Here is a 9268-nt window from a genome sequence, read left to right on the forward strand (position 1 = left end):
CCAAAAGGTGTGCTGGCCGCGCCCCCCCCCCCACCCCGGGGCGGGGACTGTTTTCCTGCACACACACAGAGGGGTGGACGGGCGGGGAGCCATGTGACAGAATCAGCCGTCTGCACCGCACCTCACACCCAGTGGCCCAGGCCCAGCCTCTCTGTTCCGCACTCTTCTTCCCAGCCGCCCTGGGCTCTGTGGCTCTGCCAGAACGGTCCATGGCAGATGGCGGTCTGACCCCAACCCCAGTAAGGGTCCCTGTTCCTCTCGGGCTCATCGTGCCTCCCGGTCAGTCACAGCTCCGGAGGGCGCGGTGGCCGTGACCCCCACGTGGGGTGGGGAGAGTGAGGCGGGAAATTTTGGTGGAATGCACTCGAACTTGGCCCTCAGGGCCAATGAGAGGTAGAGCAGGGCCCCCGTGGAAGGCGATCAGATTCCAGCCCTGCGTCCACGAAGGCCTCCCGCCTCTCCCTCCCACCTCTCCTCCGAGGAGTAGCGGAAGGACCCCGAGGAGGGTGCGGTGGGGCTGGCTGCCCCAGGTGCGGAAGGAGGACCGCCCGCCTTCAGGGGCATTTACCCAATTGTGCTCTGTGGGGTATTCAACCCAAGGAACACGGCGCCCCTGGCCGAGCGTAAGAGGAAGCCCAAGTTCTCCAAGGAGGAGCTGGACATTCTGGTCACGGAGGTGACCCGCCACGAAGCGGTTCTCTTTGGGAGGGAGACCATGCGGCTGTCCCATGCCGACAGGGACAAGATTTGGGAAGGCATAGCTCGGAAAGTCACCTCCGCCAGCCAGGTCCCCCGCTCCGTCAAGGACATTAAGCACAGATGGGACGATATGAAGCGCCGGACCAAGGACAAGCTGGCCTTCATGCAGCAGACCCTGTCGGGCCCCGGGGCTGGGGGCCGGGCCCCCACCATCATGCTCACTGCACGCGAGAGGGCCATCGAGTCAGCGCTGCGCACCGCCCGCGCCGGGCACGGCTTCCCCAGGGCAGACCCGGATGGCACCGACAGCCCTTCGACCAGCTGTGAGTACCACCGTCCGCCCTGCCTGCCCCGGGTGGTTTCTCAGGACTCCCTATCTCTTTCCGTCTCCCACTCCTCTCCATCCCACCCACCTCCCTGCTCCTGTCTTGGCTCCACCCCTTTCTGTGCATTCACTCCAGAGTATTAGCTGAGTGTCCTTTTGCTGAGCCTGGGGCCTGGGAAGACAGAGCTCCATATAAGACCCACGCCAGCCCTGCTGTCAGGGAGTTCCAGAGGGCAGCCCAGAGAACAGACTGACCTCACAGGCTTGGGATCTGGGCAGTCACTTGGCCGTGCAGGGTTTAGGGCTCCACTGTCATCATTGTGATGTTTTTCATGGGTTTTGAACCCAGGACCCTGCCTTTTCGTTTGCATGGGGCCCTGCAATGATGTAGCGGCCCTGTCTGAGCAGAGGGTGGGAATTGGCCCCACTAGGGGCTGGCTGGCTCCCGGAGGAAGTGACAGTGGCTGAGACATGGAGGCTCAGTAAGAGTTAACCAGGCCAGACGGCAGCGCAGGGCGCAGAGGGGAGGGGAGGGGCGGGAGGGGAAGGAGGGGGAGAGGCGCAGGCAGAGAACAGCATGTACAAGGCCCCGCATCAAGAAGGCGCTTGGCACGTTCCAGGGACAGCCAGAAGCCAGGGAAGTCCAGGGTGTAGCCGGCCAGGGGGAGTGGGTGGGAGCCAGGCGGCCAAGTCATCAGGGCCGGGCTGCGGAACATCGAGCTCCTTTCTGCCTGCATCTGCTCACTGCTGTATTTCCTGTTACCTTCTGCCCTCCCTTGGCTCCTCCCATCCTGTGCCATCCTGCTGTCACCCAGTCGCTTACTACCTGCCCGAAGACCGTCTCGAAGCACACGCTCTCTATCTTCACCCCGTATCCCCAACTCTGCTTCTTCCTCCTGTCTGTCCCTGCCTTTCTCTGCTCTGGGGTCTCAGATGGACTTCGAACCAGGGGCCCAGCAGCCCAGGCCTGGTCCTTCAGGGCCTTAGTTCTAGTTGGGGCCACCGAGGGGGCCAGCGAGGCCGTGCTGTGCCAGGCTGCACCCCCCTCCTCCCCCTCAGCCTCAGTCCCCACTGGAGGCAGCTGCTCGAGCCGAGCAGGGCCGGAGGGCCTCCAGAGAGGCCGACACAGACCAGGGACCGCGGTTCAGAGACTCGCCTCCCCTTCTCGGGCCCCTGGCCTTGGATCTGCTCATTTCCTGTTTGGCCGGGGCTCCTGACAGGTGGCGACTCAGAGTCCGAGCTCTAGTACTGGAAAGGGACATGGAGACCATCTAGTCGGATCTCCTCCTTACCCAGAGGAGGACACTCACTCCAGACAGAGGTGGCCCAGAGGTCCGTGCAGAACCAGAACTCGAACCCGGTCTGCCAGCTCCGACAAGTCGGTGTTTTCCTCAGTCTAAGGGTGATTCCTAATGATGAGGAAAAGAAGGGAGCCCAGCGCCCAGAAAATCACATTCTCCGAATCCTGCTCGGCTCGCCCCTTTGTCTCCCCGAGACCGGAGCTAACCTGGGCCGGCAGGGAGCCCGGGCACACGTGTGGGGCAGAGCACCTCCCACACCACCGCAGGCCAGTGACCAGCTGTTCCAGCACTCACTGGGCCAAGGGCGTGGTACAGCCAGGTCCCGGACAGGAGGAGGCGACGTCACCTTGGCAGGGCTCTCTCCCTCCAGCCCTGGGGTTTCTGGATCCAGGCCGCCACCATTGAGCAGGGCCGGGAGGTCCCCGGTTATTACTGCGCTGGCCTAGACGGAACCCCCAGGCCCCAGGGGGATGAACTGTCCTCCCTCAGACCTCCCCAGGGGTGGCTCTGAGTCTAGCCCCACAGGTAGGTGGGGGATGGGGCGTCAGCCCCTCACACTCCTCACTCCTGCAAGGGCGTCCCTCTGTAACCTCGCTCACAGAAAGCCACCAGCCATGTGTGCCGGGTCTGGGCCCCTTCCTCTGATGGTCCCTACTCACTCAAGCACTCATGGGTGGGGTGTGATGTGCCTGATCTGGCACCCACCTTAGGGGACATCAGGACCCATTGCAGAGGTGACTGTCATCCTGCCATTGCTTGTCTCCCTCCTCCATCCCACCTGTTCCCTGTCCCCTGCAGTGATTCAAAGCTGCAGATCCCAGCGAGGCCACAAGGGGGCCCCAGGCAACTCAGGAATGACCTTGAGGAGGCCAGACTCCCAGCCTGGAGACAGCTAGGACCCTTGGGCGGGCGTTGCTCTCAACGTCCCCAAAAGCCTTTGCGTGTCTTACTCTGTCTCCTCATCTCAGCAGCCCAGTTAGGAAGCCAATACTTAGGTGGGTCGGCAGGGCGATGGTGATCTTAGCCGAAAGTGAGTTGCAGAGAGATGAGGACGTGGCCAAGGTCACAGGCCAGGGGTTAGCTGGTCTTTCCCACCAGAGGTTCCCATGAGGAAGGGCAGCTGGCAACTTCCCCAGGGTGCCGGGCCTATGCCCTCAGGGGTTTAGGAAACACATTTCCCCAGGGGTGGGTTCTGGAGGCTGAGGGCCCCCAGGGTAGGGTGTGCTCGGGCATATCCTGGGGGAGCCAGGCCCAAGGCTGTGCCCCTCCTCCCTGTTGTAATCATTTGTTCTCTGTTTCTGCCCCCTAAGATGAGTAAGACGAGGAGGTTCCTGGGCCCTCGCGGCAGCCTCTCCGGGTGCCCCTGCGGCAGCCTCCAGAGGAAGAGGCCCACCTGGCCAGGCCCGTGCTGCTCCGCTCCTCCTCGTCCTCAGACCAGTCTGAGATGGGCCCCAAACCAGAGGGACCACATCCCTCGCCCCAGGCCCAGGCTACCTGCAGGACCCCTCGGGTGCACCCCAGCCCGCCCACCACAGGCCTCGACTGGCAGCTTCTCCACATCCACGCCCAACAGACCGAGGTGTTCCGGCAGTTCTGCCAGGAGCTGGTGGCCGTGCACAGGGACATGGCCAGCAGCATGCACGTCGTCGGCCAGGCCATGGCCGAGCTGACCGGCCGAGTCACTCAGATGTGCCAGACGCTGACGGAGATCCGGGATGGCGTTCAGGCGTCTCAGCGAGGCCCAGATGGGGCAGCCCCCATGGGCTCCACCCCCCAGGCCCAGGTGCCCCCATCAGGGCCCCCTCCAGCTCCCCCAGCACCAGCCCCCACGCGGACTACCAGGTCTCGGAAGAGAAAGCACAATGTCTGATCCGACCAGTCTGCTCGGAGGAAGAGAGCTGGAGGAGGTGTCCAGCCTGGAAACAAGGGCCATCCTCTTGCATCCAGAAACAGGACTGGTGACCCCTATAGGACACTAGGGTGCTGTCGTCTCCGTACCCAATGCGGTCGACCACCCTGTGCCAGACACAGCATGATTCCGCCCCACCCCTCGTCTCTGGCGGATGCTCAGGATGCGAGCAAAGCTGCCTGCGCCATGCTTGCTTGGTCTGGAGGATCATTTCCCTCCGGGTCTGTATCCCTCGCGGGGAAGGGCGCCAGGGTGGGAACCTCAGAATGGAATCTGCTTTCCATCCTCAGGGCTACCGTGCCGGCCTCCCAGACCTGGCTTTCTAAGCCCTGATTCTGCTGCTTTCAAAGGGGGGCGCGGCCTGAGGATGGGCAGGGGGCTCGGCCCTTCACGCGCTCCATGAAGGGTTCACAGCCCGGGGGTGGGGCCCCTTCCCTAGCCCTGTGCTTGCCCTCGTGCCTGCGTGTGCTCAGCTGCTGTGCTTGCCTGTGGTTGAGTGGGGAGGAGACTGGGATGGCGTCGAGGCAGGAGAGGACAACTTGCACTCTTAGAGAGGTCACTTCATGCCTGTCCCTGCCCTGGCAGGTGCGTGGTCTCAGTATAGTCTCAGGACAGCCGGAGAGGCAGGCAGGTCACAGTCATTCTGGTCATTATCATCATCGTCTGCGTTTCATAGAGGACAAACAACACAGCCAGTTAGTGGGAGGCCAGGACCGTGGACTTTTCCGGCACTGCTGTCGGAGACTGGATCAGGAATAGGAGGAGGAGGGGGCTGTTGCCCCTTGCCTGACTCTGCCCCCCTGCAACTCCACCCCTGCCTCAGCTCTCCTGGGGGGAGGGGTAACAGCAACATTTAGGAGTTGCATCTACCACCCCATCCTAGTCCTAAGGCTCAGAGACTGGGAGAGGAAGGGCACAGGGCTCAGGGACCGGAAGGCAGCTCCTCCTCTGGCTTCTGGAAGAACCCACAGCCCAGCAGGCTCGTGTCCACTCAGGTCCCAGCATGCCTCGCCTCTGCTTGCTTGGGCCCTGTCCGCTGCGCTAGCTACACGTCTCTAGCTTGAGGTTTGGTTTGGAGTGTGGAGAAGAGCTGGGTTCTTAGCGTTAGGGAGGGAGGTGGGAGGGGGCAGGTGCCAGCTTGGCTCAGAACTGGACCAGCTCAGCCCTGTGCCCTCTTTCCCCCTGGCCAGAGGCTGACCCCAGAAAACTCCCAGTCAGCCCCCGATTCTCCCATCCTGCCCCCCTTGAGCCATAGCAGGGCCTCGGAGGATTGCTGAACCCAGTGTCTGCTCAGGCTGTTCCTGGAACTCTGCTTATAAATCCAGACCGACTCTGCCCCCACAGGGAGCATGGAAGGCAGCCGCAGTGGCCCTCGTCCTTGGCTCCATCTCCCCATTTTGTGGCTCTTTGGGGTTCCTGCTCCCCATATTGAACACGCTCGTGTCCAACAACCTGATGGCTTGATTTTTGCCTGGAATTGCTCTGCCCTCCTGCGCTGAATCAAAATTGCCCTCCGGAGTATTTTTGTTAAGACGGCAATAAAAAGAAATCGATCTCACACTTTGAACACACCCAGTCTCGGGATCTTTCTTTGGTGTGTCTGCTCTTTCTTTGTTTCCTTGGGAAACCTCGAGGCCCCTACCGCAGGAGTTAGACCATTTAGGAAATGCATGTTGGCCGCAAGGGCCCAGGTTCCCCTGGCATCTCCCCGGTCTCTGCAAGCTCACAGATGCCCTGTCCTCAGCAGCAGGCAAGGCCCTTGCAGGACAGCTGAGGGAGGCGAAGCCGTTCAGATATGGTTCTTTCTCTGCCACATCACAGTGAGATGCCACTGAATAAATTTTATCTTGGCTTTCCTCAAAGCTAGGAGTGCTGGGGGAAGAAAATTTTCCACTCTGGCAGGAAACACTAGAGGGTCTGAGGCTATCCATTTGCAAATGCACTTTAGGGACCACCCCGAGGCACAGGCCTTTTTGGGATACCTTCCTGTGATCCAGGTGAGGATTCTCAGTGAGGTTTGAGGTTCCCAGCGTCAGCCTCCGCTATCACTGGGCGTCTCTTCGGTAGAGAGGAAGTCTCCCCTGTGCGTTGCTCTGGCTTCCTACCAGTCATGAAGAGAGCTTCTCCTGGGCAGTAAGTCTCTGTGTTATGACCAAGGGATCCCTTTTCTGTAAGGTTCTAACCTACCCTTGCCTCTTATAATCCAGGCCATCCTTTGCAGTTCTTGGTCAAAAAGCACGGTCATGGGAATCAAGAGTATCCAGTTGCCGAGACATGCAAAGATGCCATGAGATTGGGCCCCGGGTCTTCCTCTCCAGGTCAATTACAGAGCAGTGGCTGATGGCCCTCTCTTCGTCCTGGGGAGAGAAGGAGCCTAGTTGGAAGCAGTAAAACTGAAACAGAGATCAGGCCAAAGGAGCAATGAGGTGAAGAGATGTGTCAATTTAGGATGGAAAAGACTTCAGGCTCTGTTCCTTGGCTTCAGTGGGGGTTGTCGTGCTAGTGGGGGTTGCAGTGCTAGCGTATAAAACAGGAAGACGACTCTGGGGCCTGAGGCTGGAAATGAATGGAAGCCCGTTTCAACTTAGATTAGCCAAGCCTTCTAAGGGAAGCCTGTGGCCATGCCGAGGACTGACTGGGTAGTCCGTCAGACACCCAGTGAGCACCTGCAGGTGCTGCATGACCAGAGTCCCTCCCAGTCCCGAGCCCTGACTGCATGTCGATCTTCCATTGTTGCCTCCATGACAGGCAGCTTCCTTCCATCACAGAGATACGCACTGGGCAGTAGGACCTGTCAGTCCCTCTAATAAAACAATGCCAGTGAGTGCTTTTCTGTTCCGAGTCAGAACTGATCATCATCTTCTGACCCAGCTAGAAGTCGTAGTGCACTTGAGAAGACAGAGTGGGCAACGTCTGAGAATCTTCATCTTAATGCTTAGCTATCCAGTACCTAAGATCAGCCAGCCGGTTAGAATCAAAGTGACCGGTTATCAACCCAAAAGCTTCCATCCAGAGCCCTCCACCCGCAGCAGCACCCCACCACCCACCCCCTCGACTATCCCAAAGGTCCCTAATTCTGTGCGTTGGGTGTGAAATGCTGTCCAATGAGCACCAGCAATCACAGACCAGCCTCTTCTGAAGTACCCCGTGCCTTCCCTCCAACGAGGTAGTGACCTGGGAACTTCTCAGACCTCCTTGCAAAGAGCTGCTGAGCCACCGTGTTAGAAAAGCTCCTCACTCCCTGGAGGCCTTCTCCTCCTTAGGGCGGGCTCTTGCTTACCTGCGGCTGTGTAATTGGACAGGCTTGTTTTTCATAAAGGGATTGTCCTGTGGGGACAGGGGGATTCTGGGAGTGGGTCAAGCCATCAGTGTTCCTGCAAAATACTTAGGAGAGACCCAGTTAGGTAATGGGCATTAGGACTTAGCTGGTTGCTTTGGCTTTATCTCAAAAACGGTGTAGAATAGGGAAAGGGAAGTGGGGAGGTCGTGACTCACTGAGAATTGCCGTATGTGTCATCTTTCAAGCGCCATGCTTCCACACAACCAGATACAACCAAATGCTAAATGAATTTGGATCTGCCTTTGAAAATACTTGGGATCTCGGGGGCCTCTTTCTAAATATTGATCCTTGTGGGGTAGAAAAGCACCAGAGGGAAAGGGAAGTTGAGAATCTTTCTGAACCTTTGGAAACACTCTCAAAGTGGCTCTTCGAATACATCCCAGATAGTAACGTGTTCCTCATCTCTCTTTTTCTCTTAAAGTTGCGTGCCAGGGAAACGATTCTAGCCTTAGAGCTTGATGGCTGTTTAGAAACTGAACAAGTGGGAGAAGACCGTGTTCTCTTCCATCGTGCTCTGTGGGTCAAGGGACTTTTGTGAGGAGACATGTATGGATGCTTTGCCTTCTGTATCTGGGAGCAGAAAACCTGGGATCAGGCCCAGTCTGTGCTAACCACTGGGTTGGTTATTTCTGGATGTCAAATCCTCAAGGCTCGGTAAACTGGGGACTCGACGATATTTTGCATATTCCGAAGAAATCTCAGGTGTCCTGTCAGAGAGTTGAGATGGGGGAGTGTTTATCTGGAATGACTCCTTTGGGTCTTCTTCCCTTAAATTCCTGGTTAATCTCATTGTGGCCAGGGGCATGGGAGTTACTATATTGTCCCCATAGCTCAGGGAGACCATCGTTCGTATTGCATGCTGACGAGAACACAGGTACACGGAGGCTGAGATCCTGGACGTGGCCCCAGTTCCGAGTGTCTGAGCGCCATGAACTTCACAAGTTCCCCACTCTGGGAGTAGAGCTTATGGCTCCCTCCTCCAAAGGGGTGAGGCAGCCAGAGCTAGTGTTCGCTCTGCCTTCTCCTTGTCCTGCTCGCCCTGGGGTCTCTGCTACATCCCGTGGTCAGGATGGATTGTCTCCAACTCCAGGAGGCCCTTCTGCAAGGCCAGGCCAGCTCGGCAGGGTCCCCGCTGATTGGAAGGGCAGGATGTGTGTGAGGGCGGCTGGGGCTGTTTCTGGGGCGTCTCTGTGTACATTCTCAAAGCTGCCTGCTGCCCTCCCTGCACCTCATGCCAGAATGCGCCTTCGTGTCTCTCGTCTTTTTCCGTGTACATGGGGAGGAGGTGAGTGGGAACACCAGTATTCGGCGTATTGAGGAACACTTGGCAAGTACAGAACATTCCGAGGAAAACCCCCCTAGAATGGATAAGCGTCGTTAAAGCATTGGTGTGCTTCCCTCAGTCGTGCACCGAGGCTTGTCTCTGAGGTCTGTCTGGAACTGTAGTGTCCACAGTGCCCACCCTGCTGTTCTCGCTCTGCTTCATATCTGCACCATTTCCCAGGGCATGAACAGTTCTTGGCAAACATTTTTCTATAGGTGACTAACGTTCCATCATACGCAGATGCCATAACCTATTACATGACTTCTAGTGTTTAGCTTTGGCACTGTTACAAACAGTGAGTCAGCATCGTTGTATGCAGGATTTGCAAACTTTATCCACATTTTTCTTACATTTATTTCTTTTATTGGGA

At 58.1% G+C, this 9268-nt stretch overlaps 1 protein-coding gene across 1 annotated transcript in view; it reads left to right on the forward strand.

Annotated features, from left to right (window-relative positions):
* PRDM11 (PR/SET domain 11) overlaps positions 1-9268 on the forward strand; it is a 47522-nt gene that overhangs the window by 28343 nt on the left and 9911 nt on the right.

This window comes from Tupaia chinensis, unplaced genomic scaffold (genome assembly GCF_000334495.1).
Source record: "Tupaia chinensis unplaced genomic scaffold, TupChi_1.0 Scaffold000561_1, whole genome shotgun sequence".
Lineage (NCBI taxonomy): Eukaryota > Metazoa > Chordata > Mammalia > Scandentia > Tupaiidae > Tupaia > Tupaia belangeri.